Genomic DNA, 19,994 nt, shown 5'->3' on the forward strand with positions numbered 1-19,994 from the left:
TCTGCTGACTTACTCCAGAAGAAATCTGCAGGCTCTTGAGCAGATCTGCAGTACCTTCACTTTGATTTCAGTTATCTTCAACAGGGCATAAAGACCTGTCTGTAACTGAGAGCAGAATAGGTATGAAATTCAGTATTTCTGCTGATAATATGGCAAAAAAACTATACTTCTCTCACAGCCATACTATTTCTATTAGATTTGCTCAGGGCTTTTGTGTCAATTTATGCTATTTATACAATATATATATATTTGCATATATTTATGAATACTAAGGTACTATAACGACAGGAAACTATTAGGGCTCCAACTGACACTGCTTAGATAACTACTTTTGTCAGTGTAAATGCATTAATATTCAAATAAGGATTATACTTTTTTAATTATATGCTAGGAAAAAAAGATAGAGCGATGCAAAAATTACATGTAGCTTCAGTCTAAATTAGGGCAGAACTCTGAATGTGTTTAAACAGCAGAACTCTTCATTCACATGGGTACTCTTCCCAAATTCACATCTCAAGAGTGTAATTGTACTTTAAGCAGTGCTTCAATCCACTTATGTGTCCCAGTTATAAATTGTCTCTTTTTTTTTTTATTGCCTCACATTTGGTGGCTTCCAGCTTACATTTCTCCTTGACAGACTGAACTTAAATCAAAAGGACCACATACTTATTCTCTTCTGTAGGCAGCTCAGCAGTGAAGTGTGCTTGCTTCTCAAGTTCTGTCACTGACAATTATCGAAGAATAAAATCAGAAAAATGTTGACTAGTCCAAAGGTCCTTTTAAAAACCATGGTCTGCAGTCAAGATGTAATTAACTCACTGTATTGATTCAGGGTTCCTGTTGTGGAGAGAATCCCAGTAAGCTATCAGCAAGGCTGCCCATGAAAATTTTGTATTTCCTGATAATACATTCTAGGAATTATACTGTGTGGAATTGAAAAATGTGTTGCTTATAAATGTGAAACATTTTCATTTAGAGTTGGCTTTAATGGCTCCTTATTTCTCAGCATTATTATTAATATGCAAATAGGAAAGCAACCTTGTATAAGCGGTTACTATGATTTATGATTTATACCAGAGCACATTTTCTGGTAGAAACAATGACATTTGTTATCATGAAAAAGTAATGTGATGACAGGTTAGGGAAGAGAAGCCAGCAGGAAGTGGCTATAATCTCTTTCTGATGTGTGTGCTTCAAGTTTCTGTAGTTTCATTGAAGAGTAGAGAATTATTTTAAGAAGATCTTGTGGACTTGGTGGCTTTTACTGTATCCTAGCTCTACCTCTGTTTGCGAGATGTTCCCACTTAAGATTTTGCAAGATGTTTTGCTAAGACTGTTTCCTTTCATATTAGATTTGAGGACTTCAGATGGCAAGGGAAATACCTGTACATATATAGAATGTCAGATAAGAGGGAGATTGAAAGAAATATTTCTCTGCTTCCCTAAACACTTTCTCACATACACAATTGCTTGAGAAATATAAAATTATTGAGAAAAATATATATAGTGTGTATTAGCACTGGACTGAAACAAAACCTAGCACTGTGAGAGACAAAGCATTCCATATAATTGTAAAAGAAATCATTTGAGAAAGCTGGTTCCTGAAAACATTATTCATTTTTGGTATTAAGAGCCTATTGCTGCACAGGGATTTTGCAGGTGGCTTGCTGCATATTTATTGTCTCCATTTAATTAAGCATTGCACAAAGTTGGTACAACTGAGCTGGAGTCTCAGGGCCCAAGGTCCTGACTCAGAGAACATTAAAAGCAACGTAAAGACTTCCATCACCTCTGATGGTTTTAGGTCAGGCTATAAATGAGCTGAAAATCTTGAAAAAACATTCCTGAACTTGTCAGGAAATTTCAAAGTCATGAGACTGACACATTCTCACTCTTCCCTTTGTAACACAAAAACATCTTTTCATTGAAATTAAATCCATTATTCTCCTCATAACATGTCTTAAGAATTTTTATTTTCCTTTATTTTGAATAACTACTGAAACAATTGAAATATGGAAGAGAAATAGATCTCTTAGAAATACATCACTTACAAAGGCTTTTTCACTAAAATACTCTAGGAGAAAATGACAAAAGAGAGCAATGGAGAGATGAACTTAACCTCTCACATTCTTCCCTCTGCCTCCTTTTTATCGTCATATTTGTCCTTTTAGCACCCTGCATCCATCTCCCATTTTGGTTTTCCAAAGCACTGTTTTTCCTTTCCATAGTACTCAAGAAACTACTTGATTCACAGCCCAAATTCCTAGACAGAGAAGGCAGCTCACTTTGCCCCAGAGAGCAATCAGTGTGAGCACCCCTGCCCTCAGGAAGAGCCATGCACAGAGGCAGTATCAGATGTAAGATGCTTTCCAGAGGGATCCCTGGGAGTGGCAACAGGTTGCCTCAGCCCACCAAGCCAACGACAGCTGGTGGACAGTGGGCAGAACTGGAGGAAAGGACCTGGCTTGTGGGATGCAATGAATAAAAGAGAAAGTTCTCTCGCTTCCTCTGTTTTTTTTATTTGATAGTTGAACTAGATGATCTTACTGGTCTTTTCCAACCTTAATTATTCTGTGATTCTATAATTAATCTTTTTTGGGGGGTAGTGCTTTTTTTTCTTTTTTTTTTCCTAAGTTCTCCTATTCATGGTCCCAGAGCTCCAAATAGTTTAGGGTTTCAACATTCCTTCAATGAAATTACTTTTGTTTTTAGATTCATGTCCAAAGAAGCTCTAACCAACAAATAATTGACTACATGCTTTTGCTAAGAATAAACAATAAAAGTAAGACTGCACATTTGTTCCTTTCTTCATCCTTTCCCTAGCCCTCTGCATTTAGTAAAAATAGAAAAGGGGGGCAGAGAGGGGTGAAGGTGCAGTGGGAAAAAAAAAAAAACAAACCCAAGAAAACAAGAATTTTTTAGTCACTTGTGTAGAAAAATGAAAAATAGGTAAAAAAAAAAAAAAATTCCACCAAAAGACTTTCAATGTTTTAGTTATAACAGAGTTATTAATCATAGTTTGGGACTGTCTTTTTGATTTATGAACTGTGAAGTTATTCACTGAAACAATATGTAAATGTCTACAACCTGAAGACAGAAAAATGAGCAAAAAAAAAAATAAAAAATCAGCCCATTGGTTTGTTGGGTGTTATTTACTGAGTTACAATGCTGATACCTTGCTTTGACTCAGGGCAACGACCCCAGGCATCTTGCTTGAGGGTGATAAGAGATTTGAACTGGAAGAAAACCTGGTTCATGGTATGTGGTGACAGTGCAGCAACTGCACCCAGTTATCGCAATGGACGGGTCCAACACAGCATGTGGAAAATTGCTTGCTGTGCTAAACTGCCCATAGAGGGGTTGAGTGCAAACTGCTGCTGTTTCTCTGTGAAGATAACGGTAATTTTTTGGGCTAGGTAGCAAGGCTTGTTCTGCTGACACTAACCATCTCAGGGACTGCATGCCGAGAGAAAGCATTAATCAACAGGACATCAAGGTGAAGCCATCTGTGGCTCTTGTGTACACCAAGCCACCGGTATTTTTTCCAGGTACTGACTGACGCAAAGACTCACTCGCAGTTACTGCCTGCTCAGTCTTGGCTTTTAACTGAGGTTCGTGACAAAATAAAGAAATGCCAAGTTCAACTGCTGTTTCAGGAAACAACCTGCTGTACAATCCTTTCAGAGCACTGATACAGACACAGGGCACAGAGGGAATAAAGCTCTGTGAAGGAAAAACTCCCAGGCAGTGCTGCCTTGCTGGTGGCCATTTAATATTTTCTGGGCTCTCCAACATTGTTCAGTTCTGCAGGGTAAAAGCAGAAGATTTGCCAGTCTTCCCAAACGGGCCTCTTAATTAAAGCAGTTGAACAGATAATGCAATTATCTGTTATAACACAGAAGGGCCTTTCTGAAGGGTATTACTTAGAGATAAAGCAAAGTTTTCAATGTATACATGAAGAATTGCTACTGGGGAATCATCTCCCAGCAACAGTATGTGATTTCTTATATACAGTACTGAGGGAGAAAAGAAAAAAGATGTAAAGATTTGAGAGTAATGAATATGATTAATGTCAATATGATTATTATTTAACCGTACTGTTATTTACTTAACCATATGGTTATTATTTTACCATATTGATGGTACACAGCATGAAAAAGATAACAAGGTCTGGTGCATGAAGCCAAAGCCTTGTGTCTCCTCATGTTGACTCTGAAGACTCTGCAGAAGAGGAATGTGTCACATAAATGTCTGTTTTACAGGCCTGGGAATGTGCGTCCAGTGAGATGAAATTATTTATCAAACTGTTCAATAGATAGCCCCAGAATGAGGAATTGGAACTCATGCCTCTTAAGGCAAATGTAACATTCTATTCCCTACACATTTTCTTCTCCATTAAAATATACTCTTCCATAAAGCACGCATTGTGCGGAAAAATCTGTACTAGGTCAAAGGAAAGAATTGAGAGAAAACACTATTAAGAGGAATACTGCTTATTCTGTCACTTAATATTGGAATTGCAGAAAGCTGGAGAGGCACAGCCTTCACTATATGGGTACATAAAAGCACTAATGGCATTCATTTAACACACACACTGTCAAGTCACAGCCCATTGAAACAAGAAGAAAAGCAAACACTTGATTTTCACAAACTTTGCATATGGTTTGGAGAGAGGAAGGTAGAACAAAATCTCCTTTCGGGCTGAGGCACAGATCTAGCAATAGAATTGTATGAGGGCTGCTCTGAAAGTAACACCTCCTATTTTACTGTATTGGCCCACGATGTCAGAGGCAGATGATAGTGGTGTGGCAGTAGAGGTAGAACCTTCCCACCAATATTCAGTTACATTTTGTTGCTGTGTGACAGATGTCAGCAAAGGGACAGTCTGACAAAATGGCATTTTACAAGAAGGGAATATGATGCAAAGGTGTGTCACTGAATTTCCGCATGTGGAAAAAATGACACCCATTGACATTCATCGATGCCTGCTTAACATTTATGGAGACCAAACAGTGGATGGAGCACAGTGAGCTGGTGGGTGGCTCTCGTTCATTGTTGGCAAAACTGCATAGCTAACGGTGGTGACTATGTTGAAAAAGAGCATTTTGTAGCTGAGAATTTGGCCTATCAAGCAGTAATTATTGTGCTCTTTGTATTTGTCATGATTTCCACGGAAATAAATAGGAGGCATTACTTTCAGAGCAACATATGCATCAAGCAAAAAAAGAAAAAAATCATAAGAAGGAGACCTAGTGGCAATATCTGAGAGGTTCCTTTTACATGCATGAACCTTGTTCCACTTGAAGTTCACCATCTGCCTGCAAACCAAGATTTTTCAAAAGGGAATAAGTAGGAAAAAGCAAGTATGGCTTATAATAAATCAGACTCAAAGTTCATGTATCTGATCTGATGAACTTCGCTTTAGGGATTTTAAAATACTCAAATCTCATTGTCGTTTTGGTTAAAAGCTACTGTCAAAGCAATGTCCTGCTGTGTTAGGGTTATTTTTGCTGCAAGGTACGTGATTCACTACAAAGGCGCTCTGCAAAAGGCTCCTTAGCACAGCGTGCTGCAAACCGTGTCTTCAGCAGTTTACTGTTTGTAGCTGCTGGATGTGTAAGGAAAAGTCAAGGGCAGGGGAAAATGGGGATGCTACCTTCAGTTACACTGGCAGAAGCTGTCAGGTGGGAATTCACAGACGGACATTTAGCAATCAGGTTTGATGAATTAGATTCTGATTCATAAGAGATTTTCTTTTCCTTCTGAGGGTTAACAGATGTTTATATATCAAAAGCACTCTAAGCCTGGTCACTGCCAAATGGCTCCAAAATAAGTCAAGAAACTGTCCTAGTGAGGCAATACAGTGGCACTGTAAAAGACCGTAAATATTTATGAACCAAATTAAAAAGGAGACTTGCTGCAGATGGGTGACAGTTAAACTGTACTAAATACTAGCTTGTTAAGCTATGGGTTGGCTAGACAGTCTTTACCATGCTATCCCTATCGTGCTAAATACTAATTAAATACTTGCATTTCATATGGTTCTCTCATCCTGCGGTACTTTAGCAACCCTCTTCTGCCTTTCAATAACAATTTAACACCCTCATGCCAAGCTGCAGAAAATTAGCTTATAGAGATGCAGCATGTGCTCCCAAGGTAACTCTGTGGATAGGTGTGGTTATGGTATTAAAGCCACAGCTTTGCACACTGTTTTATTAGCAGCTAAAGGCCTGCGGGGTCTCTCATTTCCTCCCCGGGTTTCAAATGAGAGGTGGTTGGTCAGAATGTGTGTCATAAATGCAGTATAGATATGGAAAAAAAAAAAACAACAACCCACATTCATGATTAGTTCTCTTGTAGGGAATATTATTCTTTGTTGTGATGAGCAGAATGAAAGTATGTGCTCATTTTGGGAGAGATCAAATTTGAGACTGGAAGATCCCTTTCAGCTTCTGGCCAGTGATGACTTTTAATTGAGCATAATATTCTGCTGTGCTTGCCATGGATACATTTCAATTGGGAAGAGCACAGAAAACAAGGCTGTATGTTATTTTCATATTGTTTTTAAACCTGAGCTGTCATTTTCTCAGTGCAACTAATAATTTTTGGTATCCACCTCTTAGTACCTCCAAACAATGTATTCCTTCAAAACTCCAGAGTGAAACAGCTTTACAATGCCTTATGTTAGTGCAGTTCCTAATCACCTTTTTTTCTTTTTTTTTTTTAAAACAAGCATACCTAGACTAGAATTAGATCTGGAGTTGGTGACCGTGCATGCAGCAGAGGGGTTGGAGCTTGATGATCCTCAAGGTCCTTTCCAACCCAAGCCATTCTATGATTCCATGAAACAAACCGTGGTAGCTCCCAACAATTCAATCTTATAAACATGCTGTGCAAAACATCCACTTACCCTTGGAGAAGAAGTTGTGCAATGACAAAATGCTGACATGTGGATTCCAGGTGATGAGCCTACAGGTCTGTTCTGTCCCTGCTGTGCAATGCTTTCATTTCCTGATACTATCTTTAATAATGCATTATTTCTGCTGCTTCTAATCATGAACATCTCTTCTTGAAGGAAAAACTATCTTGGCACTTTTTCAGTGATAATTTCTTAAAAGCTCAGCCTTTATGGTCTCCTAAAATGAAAGGAGTGTTATGGAGTTGGTTAAAGTGGAGATGCATTAACTATTTCTTTTCTAATAGCTGTGCCATCCAAGCACAACAGACATAGCCTGAATCTTCTGCAAAACTTATAGAAGAATGATGCATCTTAACAGGTGAAAAAAAAAAAGAAAAAAGATTTGGTTTTATGTCAGATTACATTTGGATTTTATTAGAGGGAGGATGGCCTTTACAACAATTGCAGTGCTTTCTTCACCATCCCGCAGATTATTTTCTTTTTTGGGCCTTTCTTAGTGTGAGAAGAATAAGAGCTACATTTCACAGCTTCAGTTTGTATACAATCAGTCACAGAAGCCCTGATCCTCCAAAATAAATTTCAATTTAGAGAACCTTGTAATAAATTATGTTCCATCATAATGTTGTTTTCTGTATCTGTAGTCAATCATGAAACACGAATGTAAGTAAATATACAAAATTAAAACTGGTTAAATGTCATCCATCTTTCCATCTCCTCCAACAAATGCTTTTTGTGCGAGAGTAAATGGTTCAATAAGAGAATTTTAAATTTGCAAACAGGTAACAAAAATACTTAAAGACTGAAAAACAAATTCCCTGTTGAAAGATGAGCAGCAGATGAACTGAAATCAGTATTTCTTGTAATCTTGTCATTTGAAGAAAAAAGTCTATTTTTGCCACCTCTTTCATCAGTCCAGGAGATTGTGTTTGTTTTCAGAAAGACTGTATTTTTTGCAAGATATAATTCCAGAAGTTTTTATCACCTTGAGCTGCAGTGGAACTCCTGTCATGGACTGATTTTTATCATTCAGGGTTATTACTACAGTATATTTCATGTTATTAAAAAAATAATACTGAAAAAGGCTCCCAAAGAAAGCTGATTACAGCCAGCTTCCTCCTGCTTGAGATATAGGAGTGTTTAAAATATTCTTTACTTATATTATCCGCTTACAAGCTCATGTAACTGTTCAAATACACTAATTTAATTTACATGATAGCATTGTTCCTATTTTGTGATCACATACTGAAAACCTATTATTATGTTTCATGATCTCATTGTAAGACTATTACATTTATCTTTGCTGTTCTACATTACTACCATGAATACACTCCACCTACAGTCTGTGATTAGCTCTTTTATATTTCTTGTCATATTAAGAATGCAATATAGAAATGAATTTAGCGCCACCAAAAAAAAAAAAAGTTGCTGATGTTATCTAGACGGTTCCAATGCATACATTTTTTGAGTAATTGCTTAATTGATAAAGAAACACATGTAGTGGTAGATGTTGGAATGCTGTATTTTAATCATCTTTCTCCAAAACTGCTGTTACATCAAAAGTAAAAATGCAAAGCCTGTATAAGTCTTATGCAGAATGGGATTTTGTTTGCGTGTGACACTGCCAAGATTTCAGTCCTAGCATGCAATTACACCTAAGGTAGAGAGTGCCCTCAATGGTCAGAAGACATGGTATTTATATGAAATCTGCCTTTCTCTCTGTAGACCATTTAGGCAATTTTCATCAGTCTGAGTTTCTAAGAATTCCTAGGGTACCCGTGGGTACAGTGTGAGAATCCTTCTTTGTTTTTTGGCTCAGAGCTTGCTTCCTGAGGTATTTTTTGTGATAAGACTCTAATTGATTTGTTGAGGAGGCAAACGATGGGTGCTACCGTGTGACAATCGACATCACTTTGAGAACATTTGAAAGCTGCCTGCCTCCGGAAGAGAGTGCTCAAGAGTATTTACTGGTGGAAGATCTGACCTGTGACTAAAGCTCCAGCTTGGTATGGGAAAACTGGGGAATGATACCATCATGTCCTGTGAAAAACAGGATGCAGATGGGCATTCCTGCTCCCTGTTATCTGCTGGCAAGGCCCGGAAGGTGGGAATAAAGGAGTTTCTGCTGAGATCCCAGAGCCAGAAGCTGCCCCTCCAAGGAGAGCTGACTCAACCACTTTGGATTTGAGCTGTCACTCCAAAGGCAGCTGACTCGACCACTTTGAAAGCATTGAAAAGGGCCATCATCGCCATGGTCACCGTCGTTGTTATTGCCGTTGCCGTTGTTGTCGTCGTCAACAGAACAACAATGCCCGACGACCCATCACTACTGAAGATCAATGACTGAACTAAGAACCACGCTGGATCCATGGTGGTGACTATCTCCCTCTTGCTGCCTACAAATACTCCTTGCTTCTTCTTTCCTATCTCTTCTATCGCCCTCCTTCCCTTCCCCACTACCCTAATTTCATAATAATGTCCGTCCTCCCTTTCCCCATTTCCCTAATTAAGATTTATAATAAACTGGTTGGACCAACATTTGAACCCTTGTTTCTTAATCTCACGCCGGGTTTATAATATTAAAAGAACCTCATCTCCCTCCTATGAATCGGAGAGAGACATACAGTCAAAGAGCCCTGTGTAGGTGCATTTTATATTGAAGGGTGGAGAAGGTTGCTGTCTGCACCCTGGTCATGAGCAGCAGTGGAGCTAAGGGATGGGTTGGGTACATAATGCTGCAGCAAAGAGAGATTAAGGTCAGAAGACATCAAGTGATATATATTCCTTGTCCTCCTTTCTTTGCTGCTAGCTATACATTTTCCTTGACAATAGCATATCTCATTGCTTATTCAACAGCCTGTTTCTTATTTCTCACTTTTTATTGAAATCTTCCTTCCTTCGCAATTGCCCTAAGCAGTAAGTTTTTAAAGGACTCAGCCAAGCATCAGCATTATTTTATTTTTAAAATTGCTTCTTCTGTGTGGCTTAGGATTTTCAAGGCAATGTGCTTGAGGGAGCTGAGCTGGGTGCTTACATTTTTCTCTACTGCCACATGAATGACTTTGCTTCATCTGATGTTTCTTCTCAAATTCATGATTTTTAGGACAGCCCCTCACCGGGCATAAGTTAAAACCATTTTACCGGTGGCCAGCACAAGTTCTGTCTGCAGAAAGTGCAGCCCTTAACTCATGTAATCTGCCAAATATGTTGTTCTACTGTAACACAACTATGATTTTTCTTGTCTGTAACAACAGATCATAGAATAGAATCACAGAATATCCTGACAGAGAGTCACAGAATGGCTTGGGTTGGAAAGGAACTTAAATGTAGTCTAGTTCTAAACCCCTTGCCATGGGCAGGGTTGCTCAGGGCACCATCCAACCTGTCTTTGAATGTGCCCAGGGATGGGGCACCCACTGCTTCTCTGGGCAGTCTGTGCCACTGCCTCACTGCCCTATCATTGAGTCCAGGTCTTGGATCCACACAGGACCACCCAAAATTCAAACCCTATGTCTGATAGCATTGACCAAACACACCTTGAAGTCCCGTATCTTAGTGCCATGACCACTGCCTTTGGGAGCAGTGTGATGTTAGCAAGAGTTTTACTTAACTTTCATTATGTCAGAAAGTTGATTAGCAGGAGAATTTGCTTTGTGGAGCAATTCTGATGCTACAGGAGAGTGCTGAGAAGAAAAGATGCACTGAGGCTATGGAAGGAAAAGGTTTGACAACATCTGTAGCATTGGACATGGCTGCATGTGAACCACCTGATCTGATCACAGCAGCGTAATGCTGCATAGCATCACAACTAAACATTTTTGTCCTTTAAGAAGTGATGGAGGCCCAGGTGGGCTGGGAGCACGGTCATCCCCAGACCTGCAGGCTTGCAGCTTGGGCAGATGGTCGTCTGTCCCCTAATCACCTTCAGCTCCATGAAAAGTGAAGTGCACAGTGTTAAGCCGAAGTAGACAGTAAATTTATGTTTGGCTAGAAGATGATTTCAGTGGGAGCCAAATCTCCAAGGAACTGGACCATTCTATTATAAAGCATTAAGATGAGTTATCTCTCACAGACATATGATTCTTCGGGATATATACTTAATTGAGAGAGAGAGATAGAGTGAATATTTCTCCTTTTGGTACGCTATCATTAGTCTGACAATTTAATTCATTTTCTTATAACAGTTTCTCTCTTCCTTGGCTGCCACTGTCTAAATGCACAGCTCATGTGCCATATAAGACATCACTATAGGATCTATCACTTCCTTTTCCTGATCCCTGGGGTACCCTTCTACACCATGTATTTCAGCAGCTCTAGGCTCTGTTGCCATCAGCTATCAGCTTGTCCTGGCTGGGCAAGAACAACTTGGCCTTAGTACTTAGCCATTAAATCAATAAACGTTATTTAATGGGTCCCTCAATTGCCCTACTCAGAAGAATGAATGAAGGAGCAAACAGGCATATTTTTTGACATCCTAAAGCCCCTGCAGAAAGGATGTTGCACTGCAAGGTTTCCACACAAGCTGCTCTCACCATTCCATGGGCCATCCCATTCTGCTGGGAGATGATGTCCATCCTCAGGCTGGGCTATCCGATTCAAAGAAACTGGCACGGTCACAAGCTAGAGCTAGTTCCTGCTCCTGAGGGCTGACTCCACATCTTCAAGATGTTGCTTCGTTCTCATGGGATACAAACAACAAAGCACTGTCGAAGCTTTTCTCACCCAAAGTCATACCACACTGATCACAGGAGACCTCAACAGATTGACTCATTAAACATTAAGCATGTTCATTTGTCCACTCGTCTTTAACAAACTACATAAATACGCATTTCATCTGTTTAAAAGGAGCCAGATGCTTGAATGTGCAATCCACTGGCACTCCTGACTGAATTGTTTATCACAAATTGAGCTTTTAAAATACCAAGGCCAGAGGGAGGCACCACAAAAAGTATTTTCTAACAAGCCTGAGCATGCTTATTTTCTATTTCCCAGCTGTTTGTGCCCACCAGAAGTTACTCCTACATGTGTTTTGCAGACAAACAATGCAGACGATTCCTCCCCTACTCCTCCAAAGCAGAACTTCCTGGAGCAGTGGTGCTCAGCCTTCAGTCCACTTCTCCCCTCCATTGCCAGGTTTTCCTTGCCTATAGCTGGTCCATATTGCCTTTCCAGTGTCAGACTCTTTGATCATTTTCCACATTATCAGGCAATTTCACAGCACAGTGATGCAGGGCTGCTTCAGATGATCCCAGGAGAGGTTTGTTAGCACTGTGCATGGCTCACTGTTTGGGCCAAAGCTGTTCAAGCATTATAAATCCAATTTCTACAAAGCACAATGTTCCCTACTCTCACTTAAATGAGTATTCCTCTGCTAGGCCGATGGGTTTGAAGACTTCCTAGCCTCTCACCACAGCTTCAGGGACTACCCATTATACAAAAGCAGCTACAACATATAAATATACAAAGAGTTCTTTTAAAACTAAACCCTGTAAAACAAGCACTGAAGCACAGGCCTCTGTATATGCTGCAATATTAGCTCCATACTTAATGGCCCTTCTAGAATCAGGGCCATTTATGCAAGGTTTTGGCAGGAGACTTTACAGATGCTTGAAAACACTCTGTATGCTCAGCACTTTCTGTCAGCTGTATGTTTAGCACTTCTCCACGCTTCTGGCAGAAGGAAGCCCCTGGGTCACAGGCCAGACACAGCCCTGCACATGTTCCCAGCATTGCAGCTGCTGAGTGGCAGAGCAGAGGTTTGGGACACACAGGATTGTTATATACTCTTATATATAGGCATTAGGTAACCTACCTAAGGTCTTTCAGAGTTCCAAGTGACCCTTCGGATGGAAGTGTTACCTCAAAGAAGGAGCTGTGCATGTCTGAGAAATAGTCTGAAGCAGCACGCAGAAGTGATGTTGCACCACTCTGGGTTAGTAAAGGTCTTAACAGCTACTTAACAATAACTCCTGCTTCTGCTATCTATTCATTTATAGTGCTTTTAAAGAAAGCTTGCAGTTTTTTATTCCCAAGAATGCTATTTAAGTAAACAGTGGGCAGTACTGTATGTGACTTGTTAAAAGCTTTTAATAATACATGCTGAACCAGAGGTGAAAAAGAGGTTGAGTAAATAGTTACAAGACTCTAAAAAGTATGTCGCATTAAAAATTAAAACCAGTTTTTTTCCTAGTACTTAAAACTGTTTATTTTGTGTTGTTGCTTTGCAATATTTTAAAAACAAATTGCTTTACGTTTATCTAGATGTGCAGATGTGCTAAGACTAGCCATGAAGTGGTAGCAGTGAAAGTCCTGGGGATCTGTCAGCTCGCATTATGCAGCTTCTTACTATTTGTCATCTTCTAATAAGACATAGCTTCATTCCCATGGTGCCACACCCAGAGTCAGATACTCTACCTGTTTAACACAAAGTGACACCAATGAATGGAGCTCAAGTGCTCTGCAACCAGCAAGGGAATTCTCAGAGGACAAGAGTGAAAGTTTCATTTCTGGCTTTCCTCTATTGTTAAAACCAGTGGGGAGTTCCAGACATTTACTATTAGTATTTCATTTAAACATTTAATGACATGGAAAAAAAAAATGAGGAGGAGGAGAGAGAGAGAGAGAGAGAGAGAGAGTAGTAGTAGAGTAGAGTAGTAGTAGTAGTAGGTAGTAGTAGTACGTAGTAGTAGTAGTAGTTACGTTAGTTTTTAAGTTTAAGTTAGTTTAGTTACGTTAACGTTACGTTACGTTTAACGGTTTAAACCGTTTCGTTAAACGTTACGGTAAGGTAACCGTAAGTTACGGTAACCGTTAAGTTAAGTAACGGTAAAGTACCGTTAAGAACGTTAAGTTAACGACGTAAACGTTACCCGTAAGTAGTAAAAGTTAGGGTAACCGGTAAAGGTTAACCCTAAACGGTAACGGTAAAGTAACGTAAACGTAAGTAAAAGTACCGTTAGTAAAATTCGGGAAACCTTTAAAGGTAACTTTAGGACTTAAGTTAACGTAGTTTAAAGTTTAGTTACGTTAGTTACGTAGTTAAGTTACGTACGTATACGTACGTACGTTAGTACGTAGGTACTAGTAGTAGTAACGTGTTAGTAGTGTAGTAGTACGTAGTGAACGTACGTACGTAACGTACGTACGTACGGTAGGTACGTAGAGTACGTACGTACGTACGTACGTACGTACGTACGTACGTACGTTACGTTACGTACGTACGTACGTACGTACGTAACGTACGTACGTACGTAACGTACGTACGTACGTACGTACGTACGTTACGTAACGTACGTACGTACGTAACGTACGTACGTACGTAGTAGTAGAGTACGTACGTAGTACGTAGTAGTAGTACGTACGTACGTACGTACGTACGTACGTACGTACGTACGTACGTACGTAGTAGTACGTAGTAGTATAGTAGAATAGAGACTAGAGAGAGAGAGAGAGTAGGGAAGGGTAAGGGAGTCTCAGAATTCACTTACTGGTTTTTTTTTTTTTTAAATTTTTATTATTTTTGTCTAGTCTCTAGGTAACTTCATCAAGTCATGGCTAGTTATGTATCCTAATAGTTCTAAGCTAACCTTTCCCCCTACTGAAATTTGGAGGGAAAGACCAACAGAAAGACAAACAGAAAGACTGAATGACTAAGGATTGCAATCTGAAAATTTTGTCTGTCATAAGTTAGCATCTCACTATCTGGGTATCATGAGTTGTTTTTTGAATGTATCAAAGTTGGGCCCATGGTACCCAGTACAGACAGAAAACTCACTCTGCACCAGGAAAACAGGAAAAAAGGAAATTAATGCCTCAAATAATCTATGAATTTGTGGCTATATTGCTTAACCTTTGTAGCAGTGTGCATGAGTAATGGCTTCATTCGGGGCCAGTTATTAAACATTTGGTTGAAGAAATGGATTGAAAGAGTCAACTATGTTATACAAATTAATGAGATGATCACTGTAATTATTGTTAGGTGAGGCATTTTGCTTTACTGAATGTTTTTCTATCCCCCACATCTGATTTTAATCACCTCAGCGCAAGAAGTATGTTGCTAGGTAGGTAAAGCTGGATTCGGTGTACCCTACTATCACATTGTTTTGTATGAATTTAGATTTTGAAGTGGGAAACATTAAAGTCATCAAAAGGGAAACCTTCTACAAAATTTACCATGTAGGCCTTGCATGTTCAATAGCCACCAGTTTTTCAGGAGACTAGCAAAACCAGCAATATTATTCAGTTGAGCCCTAAGCTAAGCCTCCAAAAATGACTGAAATTTCACTGGGTTTTAGATCAGGCTCTTGATATTTATTCAGCTATGCTTTTGGCACACTTGAAAAATGTATTCGAATAACATTACATATGTTTACAGCAGGATTATAAGTACTTCAGGAGGTACTGAATAATTGCAATGCTTAATAATGAAGTGCTCCAGGGAAATGCTTGCATTAGCAGCTAAGGATGCAGCACCCCAAATCCTAAATTTGGAAAAATTATTGTATTCGTGAAGTTGCATACTCAAGGAACAGCTTACTGCAAGCTCATTTAGAGAAACTACAGCAACACCACCACCAACAAAAGGCTTGAAATGGTTGCAGGCTGTCTCACCACCCAACAGTGGGTAATGCAGCGTGTCTGTCCCTACCCTACATGATGGCTGCCTAAGTGCTATGTCCAAATGTCCTGTAATATTTCCCTCTCCCCTCCCCCATCCCCAGTTTGAATGGTTAACAGGAACCATAGCTAGGGGTTGATGAACTTTCCTAGCTGGAACAGATCATCTGAATTTTCACCAAGTCTGTAAATAGAAAACACTTGTATTGTTTAAAACTTGTTTTTCATTTTTTACCTTTCTTGATACTCTTCTTTTGTTCCTGTTGGCAGAGGCTATTGATGTGTATGAGGAACATAAAAAGAAGCTGCAGTTTTGACAACTGAGCTCTGCAAAACCTTGCTGTGAATATTCAAGGTGTCAGTACTCCCAGCTGCCTGCCCAGCCCTTTTCATGGAAACTACTGCAGTGAAGTAAGAAGAAACGATCCAGCTAAGAGCCTGGTATCTTAGGACACATTCAGTGATTTAAGATAAAATACCAAATCTTGCCTTGAAACTGCAATGACAAAGGTCTGAGTTTCCTTGCAGACTGCAATAGAGGGTTGGTAATCTCTGCCAGTGAGACTGGAAAGAAAGCTGGGAACACTTAAATTCCTACAGTGAAATATACCAAGGCACATCAGTCAAAAACCACTATTTTATTTCCTATTTTATTTTAATAATGCCTGCACATCCCATTTTCATCCACTGCAGCTGGATTATATGTTTGTGGAGGCTCTTTGCCCCAGAGTTGCTGTTTCCTCATTATGGAACACATACCTTGATAAAAATTCCACATATTTTACAAACTTCTGCCTCGCTGGATTTCCAACCAGAATAAAAATCATAACCTCATCTGAAAAAAGGGATGATAACTACATCCCTTGCTCCATCACAGAGGAGCTGATCCCTAAGGACTCACCGGATAAGGCTCATAGATGCTTAATTTCATAAAAAGAAATAAGTCATGCTGACACAGGTGCCAAAAGGAAGAATTACACTAGTTTTTGGCTACATGCAGAACATTCTTGGGAGAATTAAAAAAAAAATAAGAAAATAAAAAATCTTCTTCCTAATTACCAAAAGGATCCACAAAACAACACTAGACTGCAAAGACCTCTCCTTCATTTTACTGTGGCTCATATCATCCTACCTACTACTGCAGGCGATATATAAGCTGGCTTATATACCAGCTGATGGAGGCTCATTAACTCATTTTTAGGTGATGTACACCTGAACTATTTTAAGAGAAATAGAAATAAAATCCTTTCTGTGGCTATGTTACCAATAGATGGTTACCCATAAATCTCTGGGAAGCCATGAAAAAACACTCCTCAGGGACAAAATAATTGCTGATGACTCAGACAGAAAAGTGATAGTAAAGGTTAACCGTCTTGAAAAGAAAATTTCTCTAACAGAGATGCAGTACAATGAAACTAAAATCAGAATTCTGTAATTTCTATAGCATTGCAGAATTGAATCATGCATCTTTCTAAAAAGATCAATATAAACAAAATCTAATTATTAAAAATGTTAGAAACAAACAAATACAAGTATCCGTGCTTTTAACAACTAAAACAAAAGACTGATGTATAGGTGTGGGTGGAAAGGAACTTCAGTACAGATCTTAAGACCTTCCATGGATAAATTCACAACCATTCTAAAGAAGCTCCTACCAGAAATGCCTGTGTGCTTGGAGGCATTTTCTTCTCTTTCGAGTATAGTTTTGCAAACTTTTTTGTTGTTTTTGTACTTTTGTTGACACAGAAGCCGTGCCATACGGCTTACTGCTGCCCATCTCCAACTTCTTTTCTAGAAGTATCACTACATGTCAGTTAAAATAGGTGAGAAATCAAAACTATATCTAGCATAAAAATGAAAGCACACCACAAATGCGTAGAGTTGTTTAATATTACTATTTACTGGTTTCCTAATAATATAAAACACTGAAATTTTGGTTGTCTCTGAGCAGTTGCGTTCCTAGGAGTCTTCTTATAACTCTATGATCTCTTTCCTGCATGGAAATAGTTACTTTAGAGCGCCTTGCTCTTCATATATAACTAGAGCTTTGATCCTGTCTGGCAGCCAAATAGATCCTATTGGTTGAAGACCTCTTGATGAAGACTGATAATTCACCAAAGGGAGACACTGACCAGAACTGTAACTATGTGTATCTCATACTTAGATTAAACCATAGGTTAAACCATTTATCAACTACTTTAATGTCACACTATAGTAATATCCTTAACTTACTCATAGTACAAAACCAACAAATAAAAGACTGGAAAAAATGTATTTTAACAGAAATAAGTGACTATTTCCTTAAAATCTTATAAGGTATCCATCTTTTCCTTCTAGTGCCAGATGGAGGAAAAGAAAAAGAGACTTGGCTAATCTGAGTTCAGGAAAGTTCCAAACACAGTATCTGCCCACAGTACAGTCAGTATCTTTTCACTAGCCTTTCCCACGCGTACATTTGAATTTTGAACATTACTTCTTCCTGCCCAGCATTCAGAATGATGAAGTATGGTGGTAGATAGAGTTAGGCACAGCCAAAGGGCAGCAGACAAGAAGCAACAGCAAAGTACTTGAAGAGATACTAGAGTGGGAAGTTACAGACTTTAGAAAGACGAATGAGGTGAAAGATGTGGTTTAATAACAGCCTATTAAAACCTAGTTTTAATATGCTTTGCTAAATTTTCCAGACTCTGAGCAAATCAAATTTTTAGAGCTGAAGACATGGGCTTCTTGTGAGGGTCCCAGAAAAAAATCTCAATTTTTGATATATTCTTTTATATTTACAAGCTTAATCACTGTTACTAGTTGCCATTTAAAATATTTATTACAGTCACTGACTTTAACTGCCTATGTACACTACCTTAACTATAATGAAAAAATACTAAATCAATGTGTGTAGTTGCTAGGTGCAACCTCTACTAAATATAGCAAAAACTTCCAATACTGAAGTCATACTACTTGCTTAATAAAAGTGAAATGGGAAAGTGATCATTTATGTTTTTTTATGAGCAGGGAAACCCATAGAAAGACACGTTAATGCCACTCAAATGAAGGAAAAAAAAAAAAGGAATGAATTCAAATCAAGCGTATCAGCAGTTTCATTAAGGCACTACAGAATTCATGGAGGTTATTAATTTAGTTCATTTATACATCTCTCCTTCTCCCTCGTGCCACGCCACCTTTGCCTCCCACCGCACTCCTACATACACAACAGTCTTCTGCGAAGAAGAAAAAGAATCATTCTCCATCCCTAAACAAAAAGGAAAAGTAATTTTCTTGCTACTCTTTGTTATCATTGTTTTGCCGTTAGTGCTTTGCACTCACATTCTGTCAGCTCAGCCAGCGGAGCTTTCCAATTTACCCAGTGAAAGCGGAAAATGCAAGCAGCAAGAGACAGGTCCAATTTGTGCAAAGATTGGCATTCAGGTCTGGAGTTGGAAGGTTAAAACCCATAGGAGGTAGTGCCTTGCTATTGCTAGCCACTGGGCCACCTGCCTTTCCACTTCACCAATACTTGATAGGACAGGAAACTACCAAATTTCTACTATACTTGCTAGTATAATAAATATAGTAGCATATTATACTATATACTATACTGCAATAGAAACTGTACTTGTTAGAACAGGAAATGCAAATAAAGTATGCTGAATCAGGCATGAGTGCCACCTCCTTTGTGCCAGAGATTATAGCAAGCAGTATTTCCTGAGGCTGAAGACACTTGGTTTAACGATTAGGTCATTCTTTTTATGAGTTTCACTAGCAGAACCGCCTGGTCAGTGCTGACGTTGGAGACACTGACTTCACTAAGAGCAAAGATAGGCTAACAATAAAATAAAAAACCCTCTTCATATTTATATTTCCTTTTTATTCTTTCAAATTCTCTATGCAGTCAGAATATTTTGAGCTGGAGCATATACTTATATGAAGGATGCCGTATGTATTAGGATATGAACAGTGTTTAGTAAGGCAGGAACTCTGGACTTTGAGAACATCTCTTTACAGATGTTATGGTCTGATCTTAATTTCCATTTATATACATATCTCAGGCTGATAAAGCAGAAAAAGCCATAGAAGCTCTTATAATAAAGAAAACTGAACAATATTTGTCATCTCCTATGCCTCTTACTTGGTCTTTTGACCGATATCTGTGCACTGACACCTGACAAAGCAGTACAAGTCAATCTGCAAAGCAGTAGTGAAGGCAATGATATGGGGGCCATTGCAATCAATCATCAGATCAAAGATTTTTTTCTTTTTAATCCAGAAGTGGAACAAACTTTCCTTTACTCTGTAAAGTTGAGCTGTGTTCAGTTTTGCCTCAACTTCATTCAGATATTTTCCTTACATTTTTGTGTTGAATCATATAGTCATTAGGGTCCTCAAAGTAGAAGAGAATCCTATAGATAATTTGGTACTATAATTTGAAAAGTGTTCTGCTGCTTCCCCAGATCGGAAGATCTCGTCT

Source organism: Meleagris gallopavo, chromosome 1, assembly GCF_000146605.3.
Source record: "Meleagris gallopavo isolate NT-WF06-2002-E0010 breed Aviagen turkey brand Nicholas breeding stock chromosome 1, Turkey_5.1, whole genome shotgun sequence".
NCBI classification, from domain to species: Eukaryota; Metazoa; Chordata; class Aves; order Galliformes; family Phasianidae; genus Meleagris; species Meleagris gallopavo.